At 39.4% G+C, this 23080-nt stretch overlaps 2 long non-coding RNA genes across 10 annotated transcripts in view; one reads left to right on the forward strand and one right to left on the reverse strand.

Moving 5' to 3' along the window:
• LOC147757479 (uncharacterized) overlaps positions 1-23080 on the reverse strand; it is a 106873-nt gene that overhangs the window by 57161 nt on the left and 26632 nt on the right. For 3 of the 8 annotated variants that reach the window (XR_015321653.1, XR_015321650.1, XR_015321651.1), the window contains exon 1: positions 1071-1702. The exons of 4 other annotated variants lie outside the window; for them this stretch is intronic. This is a non-coding gene — a long non-coding RNA (uncharacterized LOC147757479). Of the gene's footprint in view, positions 1-1070; positions 1703-23080 lie in introns of those variants that run through there. One more of the 8 variants, XR_015321652.1, reaches the window with a different exon arrangement.
• Positions 5591-12581, forward strand: LOC147757480 (uncharacterized). 2 transcript variants are annotated; one of them, XR_015321810.1, is made up of 3 exons: positions 5591-5858; positions 6630-9932; positions 12081-12581. It is a non-coding gene; the product is annotated as an uncharacterized LOC147757480 (long non-coding RNA). The 2 variants fall into 2 exon arrangements; XR_015321809.1 differs by having other exon boundaries at positions 6630-8980.

Genomic DNA, 23080 nt, shown 5'->3' on the forward strand with positions numbered 1-23080 from the left:
TTATATTTTTACTTAATATTAACAATATTAACTCAACAATATAGCTAGCAATATTAAGACATAACTGATCCATGTTTGAAATTTAGGTACCAGCTCTCTATTCTATAATTATAAATTCTATAATTGCTATAGTGAACATTTGCGATTTCGATCCGACAAAGAAAAATTACATTAGAACAAAATTGTCGGCGACAATATTCATAAAGAAAGCTTGTATTTAAATTTTCCCGCGTCGGCTAAGCATATAACTTGAACTATTAATACAAAGTAGGTACTTTGTGGTAAAATAAGTGATCCTACGAGTTTATTTGCTGGATTTTGTTGGCTTAAAAATTCTCCAACATAATAGTTTACTTCTTATCGGAAATACAAAGGATTTTTATGGATGATTCTGTCTGGCGCAAGCACAAAAGGCATCAATTGTCTATGATTTTGACGATCGATGCATTTTGTATGGCCTTTTTCTAAAACCGGAGCTAGTCTTAAGCTTCAACTATCAAAAAAAAAAAAAAAAAAAAAAGCAAATGTCTAATCTGCACAGTGGCGCTTATTAGGTTACTATATAAGAGATGTTTTGCTAATTTTTTTAAGATATTCTCAGCCAGTTTTTTTTTCTGTTTACTGAGCTAAAATAATTTTCTATTTTGCTTATAATTTCATTAATTTGTGCGACTAATAATTATATACTGAGACGAACAAAAAAACATGACTGAATATAACACCTCCACAATGACGTGTAGAGCAATTGCGGAGTAAGATTTTTTGCTGTAGATCTTAGCGCATCACACTTCAAGCTTGCAACTATCTTTCATCCAATAAATTTCATTTATTAAATATTAGGCAATAGGTCATTAATTATAGGCTGTAATATAGTTGGTTTACATTACTGCACAATCCTCTATTACGTGCTCATGCCTACGTTTACGTGCGGCCTTCGACTAAAATTTCCACTTTAAAAAGGGCTATCAAATTATTTTTAACACAATCTCATACGCTGCCAACCGCGTCTCTGACTTCAGAGACGTAGGTAACGCTTTAATGTCAAAGTTAAAAACATATTGTTGCGTTACCTTGTTTGTTGTTTCGTCAAGCTCCGTTAATCGCATGTTGTTGTGTTCGAGCAAGAGTAGAAGAGGCTATGGCAAGCGGGATTCGGGGCATTTAATGGTACTGTTGTAGGGACGGCCAAACATCAGATACTGGTGTGTCTAAATGAACATCGATCATCGTTCATCATGGCCGTTCCTTCCTCATATGTCTTGTACAAATAAACACTTCCGGTATGGACATGTGGTTTCCGTTTGTACGGATTACGCGAATTACGTTCTTACGGGACAGATGATAATCTCCTAAATCGACGATAAAGCTTAAAGCGACATCGTGGCTAGAACGTTCGCCGTCGTTGCTGCAGCAGGCTTACAAAATTCGCAGCGTCGGTGTCTATGGGGATCAATGCAAGCCTATGGTCCTTCAGCCGTTACGCTTTCCAACCAGTGCACGCCTCGATATAACTGATGATTGTTTGCTATTTTTTGCCCCGTACTGGAGAGGTAGTTGAGGAAACATAGATTTATCGACAGCAAAAATAAGAAAAGGAGCGTCAGCGCGTAGGAATTACGGTGGAAGTATAGCACCGCTATAACAGGTGAGTATAAATGCTTTATATACAATTGTTGAGTTAATTCTAAGCCCAATGTAAACTGTGGCTCACCGCATTATAAAACGATGATGCGTAATTTCTTTGTAGAACTGTATGCCTATATGAGTTTATGAAAGACAGAAACGCCCACTCAGGCTTTCACGGCAGTTTAACTACTCTGCAATACTGGACGATCGTCGGCAGTATATCAAGCTTTTTTTTTTATCGAAGAGCTTTGTCTGACTATTCGATATAAGCTTTCTGGATAAAAATATGATACAGCATGATCGCTATCACAGAAAAACATATTACATGCAAATGTTGAATTATATGTAGGAAAACTCTATTCGATGTTCGCTTTCGTCGCCGATTCGGATCTATTCGTTCGTGTAGGGCCGAAACCATTTAACATCAAGACGTACGCTAGAGGCCTATTGCCCTTAGAAATCTAATCTAACACTGATACATCGTGCATTATCTGTTTAAGAAATGGAACTGTTTCCCATAACCCAGATCTTGATCGAGTTTCGGTGTTTCTATGGAGCTTACAGCGTACGAACCGCTACGGTTCATTACATATACACCGTTTCCGGTTCCAGTAGGTATAGCTTTGCAGTTAGATTATAAATTCTTCCTAACGCCTATCAAGAATTTGTCACTGATCACCATCGGTAGGAATCACACAGCTGTCCTACAAGCATCGGCGAACCTAGGTGGTACCTGGCTTGCGGGTTTAGTTAATGCATCTAATAAGAACGATAACTTTGAACGCTAGACTGTCTATTTATCCTTTCACGTTTTGTTATAATTTTTCTAATGTACGTTTGCTGGCGATCTAGTTCAGGAACATGGCCAAAGCTGGCCGGTTCTACTCGACAACAAGACTTACGAGAAATTTTTGAATTGTTTACTTATGTTTAAGCGGAGGAGATCATCTACTCCTGCTCTGAATAAAATTGTGTAGAATCTAACAGCAAATTCGATGTAGGACATCTAGGGGTGAAATATGTTTATTTTCAACCAGCCTGTTTTTTGAAATCCCCATTCCTTCTCTTGAAACTCATGCACAGGGATTAGTCCTTTCTAGGCAATAAATATAACCCCGTAGGGTTGGTTGGCTTGATCCGACGGAACAATTAAACGTTCGGATAATTTATAAGGTACAAAGGATCCTAATAAGTAGCGTTGTCATCCATGCCTAATGTGGTTCTCTAACATGCGAACCGGAAAAAAATAAATTTTTTCCACACAGCATAAACGTAGCTGAAAAAGTTAATTGGTTATTAATCAGTTCCTATTAAAACGCTAAGTATAAGATAAATATAGTAGTAATGTATAAATGTTAAGTTTGGTAAGTATTATTATCAATTATTATATAATTTCCTGCAGAACCTTTTTGTGCAATATAGTTGCTACGTCTTTACACTGACACTACGTACTTTCCAAAAACTTCCAGAATTTGTATTGCTATATATACCTTGCGTTTTATAGGAAAAGCAAAAAATACCCACGATGAGGCATCCATGGCCGAGGGTTGGCGAAAAATCAAACCATTCTATATAGCCCATTGGGTGGCTTTAATATTTTTATGAACGTATTTCATGATGGTACCGCAAGAAAATGTGTTCCTGATCTGGATTTCTGTGTCCTTAACGTGAATGCCTGCAGGCAGATCTTGCATAGTAAAGTCATCGTGCTTTTTATACTATTTGAACCTGAATTAAATTTCTAGGTGTAATAGAGGTCTATTTCATTAATGCGATGTCCCCTAGAAAATTTTTGCATAGATGGTTCATTTTTTCTAGCAATTAAATGTTTAATGTGTCTGTTTTCATAATGTCTATTTTGAAGGCCATTGGGAGGTTATGGCTTACGCGGAGCGCTTACTGATGGCCTTTTTCAGCCAACGGTTGCTATCCCACTTTAACATAGTGCGCAAAGATACCCTACTGTCATTTTGAAAGGTATGGATTTAAGCTTTGCTTACAACTTAAGTAATTAATCGGGACGGAACTCCCGGAGCGTAATACTCGTAGGTTTCTATCTGCGAAAGCTAAGTCACTGACAAAGGAAAAATCACCCATCGATAAAACGTGTTTACTTTGTCTTGTGATTCTTTCGCCTCTGCGGACACTAGTGCTAAGTCATTTTGCAACATTTGGGCTTTATGTTTTTTCTTTAACTATATTTTCTAAGGACAAAATTATAATAAGGAAAATAACAGACTGGCGTTCATTTATATGTATCATTGGTTTATGACTGAGGACATGAACATACCGCATCGCATATTTTTGGATCGGCACAAACAAGTCCAAATGTAAATGCGTATACATCGATGAGCGCACGCGAATAAATATCGAGAAAGTCGTCTTGTCACCAGTGCGTCATAGTATAAAATGGCATTTCAGCATAGCGTATTCTCCTAGCGCGCCGTGCCTCACTATCTAGCCACTCAAATCACAAAGGATACTCAGGAGCATGTATTTTCCTGTTTAGGGTTGAGAAGCCATCGCGTGGTTTAAGTTCGGTGGTGTGTGTTCCTTGGCGATTAGGAACCACTTAACTTGCGCCGACGAATCGATGCGACACTGCTTTACCAAACCCCCGTGGAACATCATCGTCAAGGCGATTCTGAGACAGACGTTAGATCAGAGGTTGCTGTGAGACAAGTCGGATGAGCTGAGTTAGGGGGTAAAGCAAGCCGAGCGGCTGCTGAAGCCGTTAGTAGAAGACATATGCATTCAGGAATTTCTCACCATGGTGGATCTTCCTATTTCACTGCTTAATTTCCTTTGTGACTATCTGAACATTTAGGGCGCTGTCACTTTTTGGTTTTAAGGCTGGTGTTAACAGAGACTCGCTATATATATTCGCCAATGAAGAGCCGGAACGAGAGACAGTGGGGTTTTACGAGACGAGCCTCTCAAGTGTCGAATATCCGCTTGAATTATGCCAAACTGGCAATTAGGAACAAAAGCAAATCGCGTATCGCATATTATCCAAGCAAGTTCAAAGAAAGACACTCCTATCTCTAAGGTGTTTGAGAAAAGCCAAAACCAACCTAGGTTTAGGTATACGCATATAGGATAGTAGGCAATTGTCACCTACATATCTGCGTATGCTGAGGAACTATGTTATGGGTGGTTTACGCAACACTGAAATAGTAACGTGAGAAGTTAATTTTATACTTTAATTTACGCCATAAAAAGCTATTAATATATGAGCAAGCTGTAGGCCAAGCCGGTTGCACAGAGATGAGAGAAAAATGAGCTTGCTTCGTATAATCGCACTTTTCATATTAGGCAATGGCTAGGCTTGAATCACCAAGTACCTTTTTCAGCAAAAAAACTATATATACATGGCATGGCACCTTGTTCAGAACCTAAACCATTTTCAAAATATTCCCTCTTTAATTCGCGAATAACTTAAATGGTCGCTATGCATTCATCAAAATTGGCAGGTATAAACTCGTTACTTTCGTTCAAATTAGTTCCATATGGACAAGGATTTCAAATGGTCAAAAAAGTTCAAAGGATGCAAAATTACCATAAAAAGACTACTCGTTGCAGCTTCTCCGGACAATTCGACTGGCAATTGATATCCTACCTTCCAGAACAGACGTTATTTCTCTACGAAAAATCCATTACATTGTTTCTTGGCTTTGTTAATCGAAATCCTTTTAATTTATCTTATGATAGTTTTCGTCGGATTTCAGAAACCGCATGAAAATTCGCACTAAGATAGACTGTCGTTTTGAAAAAAAATTAAGCTTTTAATTTAGGCGAGGACTTCTTTAATACATAGAGATCGCATCATAGCTGATCTTCAATACATTTAAAAAAAGGCGCGGTTTTATTTACCTCGACAGGTTTGTTGTGGGAAGAATTGATGTTCGTATGGATGAATGCATTTCCGCATGATAAATAGTAGCGTCCGCTGTAATATATTCATTGCGACTGTGTATTTTGTGCGTCCCTCTAAATGTAAACATTGTCTATTTTATAGCAAAATTGTAATTTTTATTGATTTTTGCAGAAAGTAGTTGTGTAAACATTTCGAATATTTACATATGACAAGGCCCTTATTTCCCTTATTGATATTGAAACGAAAGCATTTTTTGGTAGCAATTTACTAAAGAGGGTTCATTACAAGACGAGATAATGATATTTGTTTCGTGGCTTCTATATTATCTTTGAGCCGGTTTTCTCTAGGATTAAATGTAAGTTTGGAAAATGTATTTACATCATCCGTCAATTTATTCATAAATCACTCCAAGTTTTACATTATATATGGGTCACATTCGTATTCCATCATTTAATTCCTTACTTTTTTTTCATCAAAGAGCTACTTTCCTTCTTGTGTGCATGTTAATTCATGCCAGCAGTTAAACGGACGAGGTTTTCATAAGATGCACGTAGGTAATGCGCGTAAAAGTAAAAAAAGCCGTCTTTCTGACTCAGTTGCTCTGCTAGGATAGCAGCCTGTTCATTTAAATCTACACAAGGAAAAAGACGTTTGGCGTCTGAAAAAAGATGTTCTTCACATAAGATATCTAACTCTGGCGGTGGTCGTTGTTTGTCTACCTAAGCTAGAGTAATTGAAGTCTCACAGAGTAACTTTTGCTTTGTATCTGTGTATAGGTGTTTGTAGGGGGTCTTTTCGGTTTTTGCTATGCCCAGCCTGATTCCCTTTTATAGATGCATAGTTTTCAGCCAACGCAGTAATTTCCGAGAACTACCGCGGCTGTTTCTCTCTCACGACTTTGCCCCCTTTTTAGGAGTGTTTCGGTCCTTCAACCTTCCTACTGTTTTTAGTCCTTCGTTTTTTGTCAGCTCTGCCATGTGCTCACTGTGTACCAGTCCTCCCTAGCAATACCCAACACCCTTTTTCTGGTCTGGGCCATAGCCTTGCTGCCTTACGCCTATATAGAAAACTATGTTCGAAAGTTCGTCTTGATACTAAGCAATCTCTTCTAATCGCAATACTATAGGCGATGAGGAAGATCGTCATCGACCGATGGGAAGGCAAAGCTAAAAAGGCCACGAATGAAGGAAACAGCCATGGCGATCTTGTCCTGTGCTGGAAACAGCATTTCATCAGAGGAGCTACAGCTTGATCAGCATCAGTACGTTAGCTATCGGTATCTCTTGTCAGTTGAAGATACCGCTACAGCGCCAACACCATTAGCGGCAACTAAAATGACAATGGCTTTGCCGACTAAAGTAGCATCAACAGGGCAGCGTAGCGTTCCCGATTGAACTGGCTTTCTCAATCGTGTTGAGATCGGCTGGTTTAGTGCACAGAACGAAGTGGACGATATGATCACGATAATCGCAGAGATCGGTCAGTCGACAGAGTGCGATGCGTCAGTGGCAGATCAGTGCCAGAAAAAATGTTCTGCTTTGTGGAAATCTGTATACGCCATAACCTTCGTCACCGTAAAGAGCTGTGTATCTTATATCGTCCGACTTTTTGCTATCGATGAGCCGCAGTCGATGCGACAGCTTTCTCGAAAGCCTGCCTGGCGATCTCTACTCACTTGTTCATAAGGTCGATCTACGCAGGTAAAACAAAAAGGAGATATAGGGCACCTAGTGCTACCAAAGCGTAATGTGGTATAAAGGGAGGCACGGCAGCTGATATTCCGTCAGCGTCTGTGAACCTATAGCTGCACCTATGGTCTGGTTTGTGAGTTCGCGTAGTAGAGGTTGCTCCATATATTTGTGTTTATGAGTGTGTATGCAAAAAATCTCTTTATATGACTAGTGCGAAGGACGCTTTTGCCATGCAAAACGCGGCAGAAAGATGGAATCATCGAATCACTTATATATATATATATATATATAACAATATACCGGGTAAGGTTCGAGAGCAGACTCTGGGGTAAATCGGGGGTGGGAGAAAGATCAGAGTAGCATTTGTAGGAGGAACTTTGGCATTTGGATTGCCTCGTAATGATACGCAGCGATATCGCATGTTAAGCGAACAGAAAAAGAAGTGGAGGTAGAAGTGTCTTCAAGTAAAAGAGATAAGGATCAGGCTTGATGGCGAAGAGATGGGAAAAATGCCGATATGGTAATACGCTATCGTTGCTTTCATCCTGTGCGACGACTAGAAAAAAGCTGCTTAGTTCTACCATAAACTTGTTGATCAGCCAACGATTATGACAACAAGCAAAGACAGGAATACCGGCTTTTATACAGGCTATAACCTTTGTCCGCCTACTTACGTGTCGCTTGATACGTTTACGTCCCTATCACCCCTAGCAACCTGACAGGTATCGGCTACATTAATCAGATTTCGCTCTGAAAAGTGTGCCTTGAAAACGTTAATAGGCGAAAGCAGGGAACAAAGGCATGCACATTTCAGCGTGATATCAGAATCAGCGCTAGCGGCATAGTCATCCAGAATTCGTTGAGCTAGCTACGTGTTGTTTCAGTTTAATTTGAAAGTAACAGTATTCATTTTATTCCAGCTAAAATTCTTCAGTGAAATTTCTATTCATCAATAAAATACGAGGAAAGACAAAACGTTCTTAAGAGTTCCTCAAAATATTTTATTTACAAGAAAAAAACAAACTATGAAATTTTAGGGGGACGTCATATGAAGAAACGTCGGTCCGAAAAATGATGGTTAGGATGAATGTGTTATAATGGAATCGTTGTAACTATTTGAAATATCCTACCTTAACAGAAGTATGGCAATGCTCTTCGCATTGCTCGAAAAGGGCTTTATACGCCATTAATTGGTACCGTGTTGAAAATGATCTGCATTTCTAAAAATATTTTTTAATACCATTTTTGTTAATGGTATTAAAACATTATTTGATGAGCTTCATCGGTGCGCATATCGTCACCGAACTTTTGACCAAACAGAATATTCTGATGCCACGAAACGAGTTTAGAAAAATTCGTTTAACTATTATAATTTTCTGTCTTATTGACGATTGACACTAACTGCTATTCACTTCGGTATTTTTTTAATGCCGGTATTTCAGTGTTCATTGTTGTAAATAAAATTCCTAAATATTCAGATAGTCTTTCATAAATCGACGCCCGCTGCCAGATTGCGCCGTTAAAGCGAAATGAGTACAATTCCCTTCAAACCACGTGGTGTATCTATAGTACAAATGCTACGCCAGAGCCCTTTTAGGACAATCGAGTAGCGAGATATTACCCCGCCTTATTAACGCTATATACTGTCATCGAAGAAAGGCTCGGTGCCTGTCTCTATGTATAGTTTTCGAGAAGCGGACGTGTTTGCCTGAAAGTGATTTGTTCTTTCCGGTCGTTCATTCTTAGAGTGAAGAGTCCATGTGGAGACAAAAAAACGCAACTAAACGTATGTGTTTTCTTCTGTAAATGTTCAAAGCTATTACTAACCATAACCAGTAGTTTGGCATAGAGTAAATAAAATCTCAATATTATCGATTGAGTAATGAAAACGCTTTCGTCTAGATCGTAATGGTACTGTGACTGAATTTTTGTCGATAAAGCTAACCAACCTAGATCGAATATGTCTATCGTTCAATATGGCTGAGGCAGCATTCGAGGTTAAGAATAACCAATCGCAACGAACTGGTCAATTAATTAGGAACGCGCCTGCTCGAAACATAGCGAAATTCTTGTGACGGCCAAATAGGACATGATTAATCCAGGTCTACCTCCGCAGGCCAGAAAAATGATAGAGCAAGATCAAAGAACTACACATAGTCTAAACCGAGGACTTTTCTCATATGGAACATTACTTCCCAGCCAGCTGCTGAAAATACAAAATATATGTAAACGTACACTTTATGACCGTGGGTCAAAAACACAATCTGTCACTAAATCCGACCACTAACTGTAGCTAATCTAAATGAGGCCGACTAGATATTTCATTGAAAACGCCTCTTATATAACTAGAGAATGAGTCAAGAAATTGCGCAGTTCGCTAATTAGCACTATATTGTATAATTTACTAAGATACGTCACGTTACGCAATTTCAATTCACGAACATTGATACAGGGGGCAAATATGTTTCCCATTGATCCATCACCACAGACAAGCTTTTTGCAATCCACTTCTGTACCGCCAGTCACTGTCGACATAATTTCCACTGCATCAGCAATGTCAGCTGCAATAAAATAAGCCCACTGACAAACGATACCTGACGACTCAAATATTATTCACGATAGCGATGCGTGAGGCTGAGTTAGCACTTGCTGTACATAGCGCCAGAATACAAATTTTATCAGCTAGACTGTGAGAAAAGGAGACCAAAACGCATCGACATCAGATAGCCACCACATCGGTACGTGTCTGCCTTCGAACGTTTCACTTCCAGTGCCTTTTTGACTGTATCAGTTGTGCGTTTCTAATATATAGAATCGTTTCCAGTCCCTAGTGCTAAACACGTTTTGGTTGGTTGACCTGATCTGCCTGTTACCGTAAATTTCATACAGCTCAAACGATTTGCTTGGGAGGTCCGGAACTGCATGTCTGCAGTTGTCACGGATACAATGCCCATTCTAAGCATTGTACACTTTATGGATAAATAGTTCGTAAAGCTAAGAGGCGATTGTTTCCATTTATAGTTCTAACCCATGTCATCAATGCAATATACGATTCGAGCAAAATGAGACGAATCTAGGTGATCAATTCCATACAGGGCCCTCGTCTCTTGTGCTATTTGAAAAATTCTTTGAGAGCTGCAGTGATTATATGGTTTCAAAAAACTATACATAAGTTGAAATGCATCCTGCGAGCGCCGTTGCCGCTAGAGTGATGCAAATTAATTCATAAATTGCCGCTTTGAGCTTCGTCGAAGACATTTAAAATACCCTAAAAACAAAAAAAGCCCTAGAAGACCCGTACAATGTGTACATAAAGAACAATGCCTCGAAAATGAACTTGTTGGCTAGAATGATCGCTAAAGAGTTTCCCGGCGATAGGATACTGGTGTCCTGCTTGCCTACTTAAGGTAGAGACACAGGAATCAAAACGTACATGTAGAGTTTGCATTTCAGAGAAGCTGCGCCATCTCCCGATTGTCCCCTGTGTTTTTTCTAAGTGCCTGATGACGCGCGCACGGAATTCAATCCTCAATCTACCACCACCGTACAATCGAATTGTTTCTTAAGATCGCCCAAAATATCAAAGTTGTCAACAACTAGTTCATTGACCATGTCTAGCAAATCTAGTATGCTATATGTTATGTTTGTCTCATTTATCGTGCTCTGCCGCGAACGTTGGAGTCGCAACTAACCGATTTCTAGACCAGTGGCCGCATCGATTTTCCATTCCTAAGCTGCCTGCCGTCGTATACACAACCGCATTACTGTCGAATAGCGCATACGCTACAATGAGATTGTCTGTTTAGAAAGCTTTTGTCGTCCATCTCGACCCTGTCGCTACGCGTCATGAATAAACCGATTCCCATATTTATCTATCAAACTGTTAGGCTAGCGCCCTTATGCTCGTCCCTTAAAAGCAGACAGCATATTTGCCTTTGCCTACACGACACGCAAGAAGCTGAATTTCTTTGTTTGATCGAATGTCCATTGGAACTGCCCTCCGTTTCTGTCTGTTACAAAGTCTCTAGGAGCAGAGAAGACCATGCGGTAATGTAGGTCTACATGTTAATTCTTCTTTAGATTTATTTAGGTTGTAACATTGGAGGCGTCTGTTACACATTCTACATGCCTCTCAGACAGTTTCATTACGAACAAGCGTAAGTATGCATATTATGGCTTCAAATAAAAGACTAGACTTTTCGCCTAGAGTGCTCGCGTCTCTAGAACGGCAGAAATGTCGTAATTTGTATGATATAAGGGCTAACATTTTTAAGCACCAGAATTTTCTCATCGGCTATCGGTGGCCTACTGCTTATCAGTGGCATTCTGACCGATATACCGAGCACAATATGGGAAATCTAGTTCTTGTTAATCTCATTTAACCTTGTGCCAGGGCTGATATTCTCATACAGCGGATTTCAGACCATGAAAAATATGTCTATTAACAATTATCTATTCGTGTTCGATTCCTTAATAATCTGAGAAGCTTTACTTATCGATAGACACTGCTAGACACAATAGAAGACGAGCGGAGTACGTCTTCATAGAGAGTTCGCTCTTGGCTTATGCAGTATTCCGCCACGTATCTTAGAACAGCTACCCAAATACGCGGAACGAAACAATTAAATAATGGCGTAATTAACATTAACAGTAAAGGCTAGCAGTTCTTTATTCACCAATGTAAACAATTTGCATGGATCGCACACTTATTTAACTTAGAAATGCTTGGTTTGAAGGTTTTTTTTGTAAAAGTAACTTGAACTCTCTTCTGTTGAGTCTCTACAATATGTTCTTTGCGAAGTTTTACTGTAGTATTATATAGTTATTTTTGATCTTGCCAATCTTCCGTAAATACACAATATTCTTGTCTGCCTTTCGTTATATAGTACCATATGGATCTGACTCCATCGATGCCACTTCTGCAGACCTTGAGTGTCGGTGCGGGTTAACAGGCTTCTCGCAAGCAAGACCGTCAGGCGGGCCGGTGTTGGAGGATGCCTTGTTCTGTTTTGGTAAACGGGTCATTGACTTCACCGTCGTGTAAAGACTGCCTCAAGATTGCTTCCTCGATCCACATAGACCTTCCAAATCATTTTTTTTTCTGATATTTAGTCATGGACGTCCTGCTCCTTTCACATAGCGACTAACTAAATTCTGGTCAACCTTGTTTGTTCAAAACGCTGCGTCGTTGCGAATAAGGCTATTCCACAAAGTTACAGTTGTTGGTATAACGTAGTTACCTCTACCAGGCTGGGGCAGGTCAAATGGAACGGGGACGGTTTAATTCAACTGTATATTAAGTCAACCTCAAACTAACTTAAAAAATGTAAAACGCTAATGTGGCAATGATATTTTAGAGATGAATAAAGGTATTGTCAACGCGAGAATCTCGGACAGTAAATAACATTTACTGGATATAATTAGTAAGTAGGTAAGGCTTGCGCGTTTCCCTGTCGCCATTAGTAACGTGAAATGGAAGAGGCAATGAAGTTGAAACGGTCAAGTCGATATGCAAAGGAACTGACTATGGTTTTCTACAGACATGACCGCTTGGAGCCAATACGTCAAAAAGGGAAATCATTCATTTAATGAGTATCGCTCTATTCATATAAACAATGTATCTATGTACCGTAAACACAATTACAAACCTGTTTCTGCTTTTCATTGGACAGTTTCGAATTGTTGATGTTGAAGAGCTTATGATTTGTTTACGTTGAAAATTACTAATTGAACAAAAATCCTTTACCGGTTTTACTGTCGGAACAACTGATACGTTTTATTCCCGTTTTGAAAGTTTGCAAACGAATCTTCTCTCTCGAATCTTTCTCGCTCGAATTTTAGGTAATTTTCTACTACACAATCGATTACGTTGTCTTGGTTAACAATGTGTAAGTTAAACTGTCTATATGAATTCAGTACTGTTGTTGAAGACGAGGTCGGTCTTCGGAGATTTCCTGCCACGCGAAGCGACGTCTGGTAATACATATCTATACGGATAATCTGCAGCTGTCACAGATTCCTTGACATGGCTACCGTAATTCAACTATACGCGTCGGCACATGAATATTTACGATACGAATAGATCTATGTACGAATGAATCTACACATAGATGCGATATTGGCTGCAAAATATTTGATAGTCGGCGTATTTCAGCTGAATAGGATCGGACGGGCCAAGACATTGTTGTCCAATCGACGTCCTCGCACAAGAAGACTATGTGTTTTTATGGTTCCAAGCTGGTCAGAGACAAAGATATGAATATAATTTAAATCACGTACGGTGTAAATAGTGAAGATCGGATAGAGGTGGTGTCACGATCTAGACTAGCTGTCCTATATTACTTATTTTCGATAGCAGGCATACTAGACATTAAAAATTTACCCATGTTTGTTTACGCGTGCAAGAACTCTTACTTGTTTGAGTGCTTCATGAACGTATTTGACTTTCTTTTTAGAACGGCACGAACACGAAGGTGGCTGGCTTGAATTTTGAGATTCGCTCCTACTCATTGTTCTCTTCGTCTTTTATTAAGATTTTCGAGAAATTACTTTTTACCAGATGAAACGTTATAGGACGCAGCGGTTGTCCGAATGCTCGCTACTTCTTGGGGAGGCCTAACGAAACAAATGCGTAAACTCATTTTTTGTATAGCGACTTTGTTAAAACACTTGCTAGCTTGTAGCATAAAACGTAACCCATACGAATAAGTACTTAACTGGTGCGGACAATCATAAAACTAAACAGCCGTAAATGGCAAGCCTTAGGTCTCACACGGGGAATTCAACACTTTGCCTTGCTGCTTGTCCTAGTTGTCAGAAGCTTACATGATAAGGCGCAAGGGCATACTGCAGGCTGGCTGCCCAGTGAGTCCAGGCATTGGAGTGACGCTGGACTGGGTCTTCACTATGGATGGGTTAGCGGAGCACCGGAAACATCGAGGACGTTCTTTGGCGTAGGCAGTGGCACAATTGCAGCCACCAACTCTGTCGTCTAGGCAGAAATTCCTTGGTACAACGAAGTCTAGAGTTTCCGCTGTCCGCGTGGCTGGTACCCAGCTAAAGCTCCAGCTCCCTCTGTCTGTGCGCGCCACCACTGTGTGTCAACGCTATACGATATATGTGTAGAACAAACAGCAATATCCGGTTGTGCGCGAAATAACAGCCCGCCCATGTCACATAAGCATATGAAAAAGATTCACAAGCTATTCATGATGGCTGGATCGGTCATACTAGCAGAGTCATTCTAGGGAACAGGACAAGAGAGAACAATAACAAAGAACAATGGGAATATGCAAGGATTAGCCATAGACGAAGCTTGCAGTGCGACAAAGGCAAAACTAGTTACACTAGAACAGCACATGGATTAAATAGCTACCTATGTTTTAATACCAGCTATGAAGGCAAATGAGAAGTCGGAAACAAAGTTTGATTGTCGCATTTATGATTGCAAATGACGCATGCTTCGGCAGGTCGACTTGAGCAGCTAAGTCTTCGTTAGGGAAAAAAAGGTAGGAAAAAAAGATCTTCTAGTTTGTTAGTACCACATACCTAACCGACATCTGCATTACAGACGAGAAAAAAGATAAAAATAAACGAGGCGAAAACCTATAGACGTAAAATCAAAAAGAGACCTACACACAGCGAACGGTAGCAACGGCTTTGGGTAACTTCAGTGTAACTTACGGCTCGTGAATATTAACCATTAATAAAATTTTGGTTAAGTGAGGCTTGCAACAAGTAAGACATCTGGAAATCGTTGTCCCAATTAAAATTTTTCGGTAAGTCAGCGCACAAAAATGTCCCTCTGCTAAACCTCTTTTAAGCAGAAGAATTATATTTACGTGTGCATGCAGTTTTCTTATTCAGTGCTTTATATTCAGTCACACAGAAATATGGCTATTAAAAAATTCGTCCGTAACTCTTCTTGGGACGTCTTGTCTTCACCATTGTGCCTGGTATAGAGGATGGGCCTGTCTCCGCTCCTTTCTAAATGCTCCATTTAGCTAAATACGTATGCCTGAATTTTCGAATATTCGGACAAAGACCCCTTTGAAGAAATCCACTTAGACATCAGCAAATTGCGTTTGCACCGACACGCTAATCACTGTTACTTGCTACAGAAAAATGCCATACCCAGTCTACCTGTCACTTTTCCTATGACGTCAGCATTTCTGGAGATCGTCCATAACCTAAAGTAGACTCATTCAGAATTGTTGGCTGGATGCCCGAACGTTGTACATTTCATTTACAAAGTCAAATTTGCCATTGAATCCAGTGCGTCACCGCTGTATTCCATTTAGTCGAGATGAAGTTTGTGGGAAAAAATGACACTCCCCCTTGTCGATTTTCTGCCTCTTAGGACAAAAAAACACTTCATTCCTTTTCTTTTTTTTTTTTTGAGAAGTTTCACATAAACGATCCGTTAGGCCTACAGGCCTGCCGGGTGTACTTTAAGTAATAAAAGAGGTGCACTTGAATCATATATAAAATAACAAATCATTTGTACGTGGCTGTGCACAATAAATACATCTTGGATTATGAACCTGTATAATTAGTCGTGCCTGTTAGAAAACAATGGTGATTTAAGGCTCAAGTGGAAATTTCTGGCTGGTCTTAGTTTTTCTTCCCCAAAGGCCGAATATCATTAATCCTATTGATATTCTTCCTACTGTATATTCAGGGTCGGAGTTGCAGTTCAATTTGAAATTGTTTCTCATCTATTTAATGTTAAGTATTACAGTCGATATACAGAACAAGTTACATCTAGTTAAATTCCGCCTACTTTATTCATAGACCAATTATTATTTTGATTATCTTAAACAGAAGATGTGTATTACGCTTTTTCTACTACAGAGGTTATGTTCTGAACCCAAACGTTCATTGTGACACGTATTGACGCGGTACCTGGTGCATGTAGTTTTACTAGTATCTGACGTTAAGCAGATTCTCCTTTATCTAATCAGCTTCTAACCCGCTGCTGACATTCGGCCTATCGTTCAGGGGAAAATTGGCGGCATTTTCTTTTGGTGGGTGTCGTTTTGTATGTCGACTCCTTGGCAGAAAAAACTTTCAATCCGTTGCTTACGGCCCGCGTTGCCGATGTTTTTTCAATCAGTTGAACAGGATGACACGCACCTGTAGATGGCAGCAGCATTGAGCGGTATCTTGCCCAGACTAACAGTTACTGAAAAAAAGCTTTTTGCTAACGTAAAGCGTTTCAATTATACGATCTATTGGTAAAATACGAGTGTAGAAAAAGCAACGAACAGTTTAAACGAATTTAGTTTATTCAACAGTAGTTTTTATTACTTTGTTTTATTATGTTTATTACTATTTTGTCGTTGCCGTGCTCTATTTTTAGATGTATACGTTGTGCTCCAACTGATCAGGCTGTCAGAATACTATCAGTCACCTCGTTCGAACTCAGTATATCCTAGCATAATTCCAAACACTCCTTATTAAACGCTCTAGCCAAAACGCTATTAATTGAATCGTGCCAAGTTTTATCTATTTCACCATACTCCATGCAACAAAATGGGTGTCAACCAAACATGCTCGTTTTCACCGCAGATACATTGTTCCATATAAAACGATAACAAGCTTAAACGTGTTAACTGCTTGAAACTGGTTATCGGCAGGACCATTCCAATAAAGGAAATGCATCAAACCATACTTTTTCACTCTCCAAGGACACGACCTTCAACTTCCAGGCCAGTATCCAGGCCAGATTCAGCGTGATAGAAAAATTGACTACGAGGCCTAACAGGCGATTTGGTCGCACCCTTGTGCCTCTCGGCTTGCTGTTCTTACGAGTAGTTCAGTTGATGCGTATCCGACCACAAAAATGTCTGCGCTAAATAGGTGAGGCTCTTTTGGGTGCTACCTTTTATATTACGCCACCACGAGTAGAATGATACAAGGAAATCGAGAAAACCAAGTTCGGTGCCTGAAGGTACGCCCTTTTCAGCTAGCCGAACCAAAACACTTGTCTGATTCTAAAAAGCCGAGGTCAAACCATTTCTCTGCGGCCTTTTGCATTTTGTTATCCAGTTCGGAATAGAAGATGGGAATAAAAAGAAGGGTTTTGTGCTCTCGCCACATTTTGAACGAAGGAACCCACTTGGTTTTTGCCAAGAGTAGCTAAATCTCTGATGGAGCCTGACTAGTTATTTTGCTTTATTTCGCCAAAACAAGACTCTGGATAGATGGTTGTTACCAAGAGATCTCATTTGCGAAAGTTGCTAATTTTTTCTTCCACCCTAATTCTTCGAATTTCCCTAACACGTTCGAAGTATACTTCGTACTTCGATCGTTAGTTTCAGGCTACTTCACTTAACCTGCTTATTAACATTTTTTAAGATAACTTTTACTACTAAGGTAACGACAAACGACGGCTATTGCCCCGCGACCTGCTCGATAACAGGTAGCAGCATACGTGTACAGCTTCCGCTGACCTCAACCAATCGAAATCTGAACCCGTGAACTTACTCATCCCTTTGTCGTACGTTATCGCTCAGCCTTTCCCTGCGGTCAACCATATTCAGCGTCATATCCCATATTGTGCCCATTATGTAGAAACTAAGCATGTTTAATACCGATATGCTTCTCAAATACTCAACGACGTTGGCAAGAAAGCCTCGAAGGCACCCATATTTCTTCCCGGTTTACGTCGGAGTCTCTAAACAAGAGCCATATATTTATATCATCAAGTAGATTTTTCTATAGGTCATTAGATTTCATCATAGTATTTTCCCACAAAGCAAGCCTTACAAAAAGAAAACCATAAGAGTATTAAAGCTATTTTCAAAATACTGGCTATAAATGAATACCTGTATAGAGAAGTAAATGCGTCCACAAACCCTTAATCTTTTAAAAACATATGGGATTGTCATTGCCATGAAGTTTTTGTAAAAGGACTTTCGTAATTAAGTAGTAAACGCATAACGATGTCAGCCCATGCCATGTGTGACCCTCGATTTTTGGATAGGTAATCCAGCGAAAGAATGTTTAAAATAGATTGCTTCCAGCATTTTGGCCTTCCATCTTATACAGCATGTTAGTGATCTCAAACGTTTCAATAAACCAACGAAACACAGTTCTCTAAAGATCAGATCGACCATCTTTAGAAATTAATATATTTAAAGCTAAATTTGTTTGGGGGTCAAGTTAAATAAATCCTTAAACCGTTCAGAAAGATTGGCTTCGTAGGTGGAGTAACAGTGGATAGTTACGTAATCTTTACGTTTAGGGAATTTCTGACTTTTTGACTTTGACTGAGGGACCTTAATACTTTTTCGAGCAGATCTTGAAACATCTTTCACACGGTGGCTAAGTAATTTTGTCATGGTGTTATCTTAAAAGCCTATCTAAAGGCTCTAATGTTTGCCCATACAAAATGGAGTGATAGCCGACTTCTGCTTGGCATTAGTCGTTACATAACAAATACGGAGCTTCTGCGCTTACAGACAACAATAGCTATTGTGGACCTGTTAAACTTTGCTTCGTAGGTCCAACGTAAAACTGTGATAAACCAGTATCTAAATTTAAGTCGCAATTACGTCAATTCCAAATTAACTACGGTCAACATGTTGATCAAGCATAAATGGGTCACAAAGTAAGATGGATTCCCTATATGTAGTTCTAATGTCAGACATTTGAGATAGACACGTAACTATTTACAATGACGACTGGTCACCTTCGAATTAATCCGTCTAAGATTTTTCTTAAGGAAAATAAATAAAAGCCAAGGTTGATACGATATGGAAAGTCGCAAAAACAGTCGCAGACAACAGTATAATCGGAGACACCATTTATCTATAGAATAAATCTAAAAAAAAAAAAAAGAATTTCTACGTCCGGTACCGCCGTGTACTATTGCTTTCAACGGATAAGTTTTTTCAACGTGAAACGAAGTGTGTCTACATACCCCGTTTCGAAGTCAGACCACCTCGCATAGCCCTGCCTGTTTCCAAGTGCCACTTATCTAAACTTGTTATTTGGGCTGACCGGTCAACGAATGGCCTAATTATCGTACGTTACAGGTTTGTTTTGTTTAGTTCCACTGTTATAAGAACGATACGCTGACGTTGCAGGCTATCGATAATCCAGAACTGCTTTGCGCATTCACTCTACCAGATTACGCTATCAAGCTGAAATTGTTCTTCTTGGGCCTTTAGGATATCACGCAGTGCAGTCCATAATACTGTCCAAATGGTACCCAAAACAACTGGATATTCAAATATATAAAAAAAAATTAAAATAAATAAATAAAATAAAATCTATATATATAAAAAAAAAAAAAAAAAGATGCAAAGCATTCTTCATGTTCGGTCCATCCATCGTGCCCTTTGTCGAATAAAACGGCGCACGGCTATGATATTGACTCCTTATCTATAATATGGCACCACAAAGCATAAACATGTCTACATATAATAACAAGACCCCATAGCACTAATATTTCTTTCGTACTTTCAATATCATGAGACACACCTCGAATCCCATCCCAAGAAGTATAGACTTCGGCAATGATGTTTAATGATATCAGGCTAAAAAGAGACCCGTTTCAAATGCCACAATATATTTGAAATTCAAAAGTTCGACAATTTTATTCTGGTAAGTTCAATCAGAATTCATTTATGTCCTACACTATGTGTCCACCCTCAAAAATTTCTATGCAAATTACATAGGCTTTTTTAGTACGTCGAGAAGCTCGTATATTAAATACGACGTAAAAGCCTCCTTTATTAAACATTGGCGACGCAATCCGGGAGTTGATTAATCCCTCTTTAGGCTACCTTATCAAACTTTGTAAAAGTTACAAAGTGTACTATTTCGAATAAATATATTTAGTATTCGAGTATCAATAGCTCAGCAACACCGGGCAGGAGGATTGAAATGGCGAGCCGTCGATATTGCTTCACGAACTTGGTCTATACCAGCACTAGAAGTTAGAATGGAATGTCTCTTCGGTAAGAGAGTATCTATACGTGAACGCAATCTGTGTTCATCTTGGCGTAAATACAGAGCTACATAATCGCAGATAGTTAACCTTGCCTTGCGCTGCAAAAATCTCGAAAATCAAATTACTAAGGCAGGAGGCAAGTTTCTAGCACTTTCACAATAATATCTGAAAACTTTATCTGTCTACCGACTGAAACCCTCAAATTTCTCTCGACAGCTAGTTCTTTAACATCAGTGGCAAGCAGCGCTGTCAGGATCCGTTGGTGACTTTGGGACCAGTATCTCGATTCAACTCACCGCGCACTAAACTAGAATACAGCCAATCGCTCTTCTAGCAAGTCCTTGCCATTCTGAATCTGCGTATATATAGATTCGAAGGTAATCGGCATATACGCCTAGGTTTTGTGCGACGGGTCTGTGGATATCTACAGACAAACCTGGCTTGGTCAGGTAAGAAATCATCGATCTTGACTACAAGATCCAATCTTTGAAGTGCGACTGACATAAGCAACCAGCTCAATACCATCTCCTATGAATATCATCCTCTCAGATACAATTTTGTTAAACGCATGCGATACACTGAAGTACACTATACATAGAAGCGCGACGCGGTTACGTACATTTCACTAGCTTTTGCCAGAACCGAACAATTTGTTTATGATAAGACTGAAAATAGTAAACTCTACCAACAATTATTTCTCCTATTTGAGGGATGGCATATAGTTCTATATGACAAACTCGATGTTTTCTAGTGACGAACGCCCTACCTACCTATGAGTATTAGATTGGATTCTTAAATTAGGAAAGCAACTACTTCATCCCGCAAATTGTGAATGATTGTAGTGGATAGGAATGGTGCCATACACACCCAGCTTCTTTGAAAAGGATCAGTATTACAGTTAGGGTAGGACCGCATATTTTGTCAACAATCATCTCCAGAATAAGCTAAATGCCATTAAAGTCATCCCGCTTCACAAAAACTCTTCATGGTGTAGGGGCTTCATCGATGTCGTCCGTCAGTAGCACTGTTGTTTCGGGTTAATGGAACTATTCTATCGCATACACTCAGATGTTTATTTGCGTATAAAAACAAACTTCGGGAGTTACGAACATTATTTCTGTTTTTGTCAAACTCACGTCGTCTGGCTGATTGATGCACGAGCCACTTCGAATGAAATTTCATCAAGGGAAATCCATTTCGTGTCACCTAGCTAGGGCCTAGTCCTAATACGAGTGAAAAGATTGTTCAAGTATTATGCATAGAATTAAACTAGTTTGTTAAATGATTGATAGTATCCACAAGCGTGTTCCTCAACCAGGCCGACGGTGTACACTTTGTGAAATCGTTATTTGAAAAAGAAAAACCAGCTAAGTGGAATATACAGAAGAATGTTGAAATTACTAAAAAGTATTACAGAATATTAGGCCAATGCCGATTGGTACGCCTTCTTGTAACAGAGCCTTCAAGTTCCATTTTAAAAATTGGGTATATTCAAACACAGATTAAGACCATAGCGAGTATCCTAATCGAGCGTGGTGTCTGCAGTGAATTTTTCACACTCAAAAGATATGATCAGTGCGTCATGAACTGAGATTTAGCTTCTACCAGAATCTAAAAGGTGGATAAATATTGGCTGTTTGTCGTTGCGGGTACGCGTGCATCATCGATTCTTGGTACATAAAGAAAACTAGTTCTTTCTATAACAAAATAACAAACTCCTTGTGGTGAAGAATAGAGTGTCGTTTTCGGGATTTGAAGGAGGATGAGCTATTATTCATGTTTTTTTTGTCTCGCTGGACGAATCGCCCACTGAAATATATATATATGTGTGTGTGTGTGTATATATCTATATATATTTTTTTAATTGTGGTTGACGGTCTGTGTTTTACCAAATTTCACATGGCTTCTGTAGAATCCAAGGAAACGCAAATCAAAAGGTCCTCTATGGGACCTCGATTTGAAGGGGTCGAAAACTCGTTAAAATGGATCGAAAGGCCACTCTTGATATGCCTAGGTTCTTCATACAGAAACTGATTGGCGTTTAAGAAACCAGAATATCAGCTGCCAATTAGGTCATCCGGATAAATCCCAGCAACTTAATGTTTAATGAAACATGGAATACATTTGAACAATCGATTTATGAAACATTCATCATAAATGAGTGAGTAGCAAGTGGAGGTTGAGCTCTGTTGACATAGAGAAACCGGTCTCGCATCTTTGCGAATGTTTATGTATTCAAGCTGTGGTAACCTTTCTTTTGAGGCTGAAGTCCGAAACGCTTCGCGATTCGGAATGTAAAAGCGGGGTACAGGCAGTTGCGGAAGTACATCACTGCTGTTTTGAGAATAAGTGCGGTCTGTTATCTTTGTGATATATTTTCTATAAAAAAAAAAAAGACAACCTCTGAAAATTGTTATGAGAACAATTGACATACGTGTTAAAAACGTCGCAAGCCCCTCCCTACATTTACGTTTCGATTCTGTTTAATTTTGCCTAGTATTTCTATGCGCATCTTGGAAGTTTGTTTCTTACCACTTGCAGCTTGTCTGACCGATGTCTAGAAGTCTGAACGTCCGGTGGAGTTTTACTAACGTAACATGGATTCACCGTGATTTCCATGTCGATCTCTATCGTAGCTAGCTCTCCGAAAAAATAAGATCATTAATGGCTCTATTTTTTCTGTTAGTAGTTCCCAAACTAACGTCTTTTTGTATTGCGAGTACTTTCATTTCCTTGAGTTACAATCCCACAGGCTCATCGTGATGACTTTTATAGCATCAGACTTTTATGGCAAAATAAAAAAAATAAAGTTGTAAAGGCGGCGGTGTTCATTCATAGTGACCACCTTGTGGAATTTGTGCTATCACTGGTCAAGTAACATAAACGCGCATTACATATTCCAAGACCCTAGAAGATGAACAGGTC

This window comes from Varroa destructor, unplaced genomic scaffold, assembly GCF_002443255.2.
Source record: "Varroa destructor unplaced genomic scaffold, Vdes_3.0 BEIS01000002.1, whole genome shotgun sequence".
Lineage (NCBI taxonomy): Eukaryota > Metazoa > Arthropoda > Arachnida > Mesostigmata > Varroidae > Varroa > Varroa destructor.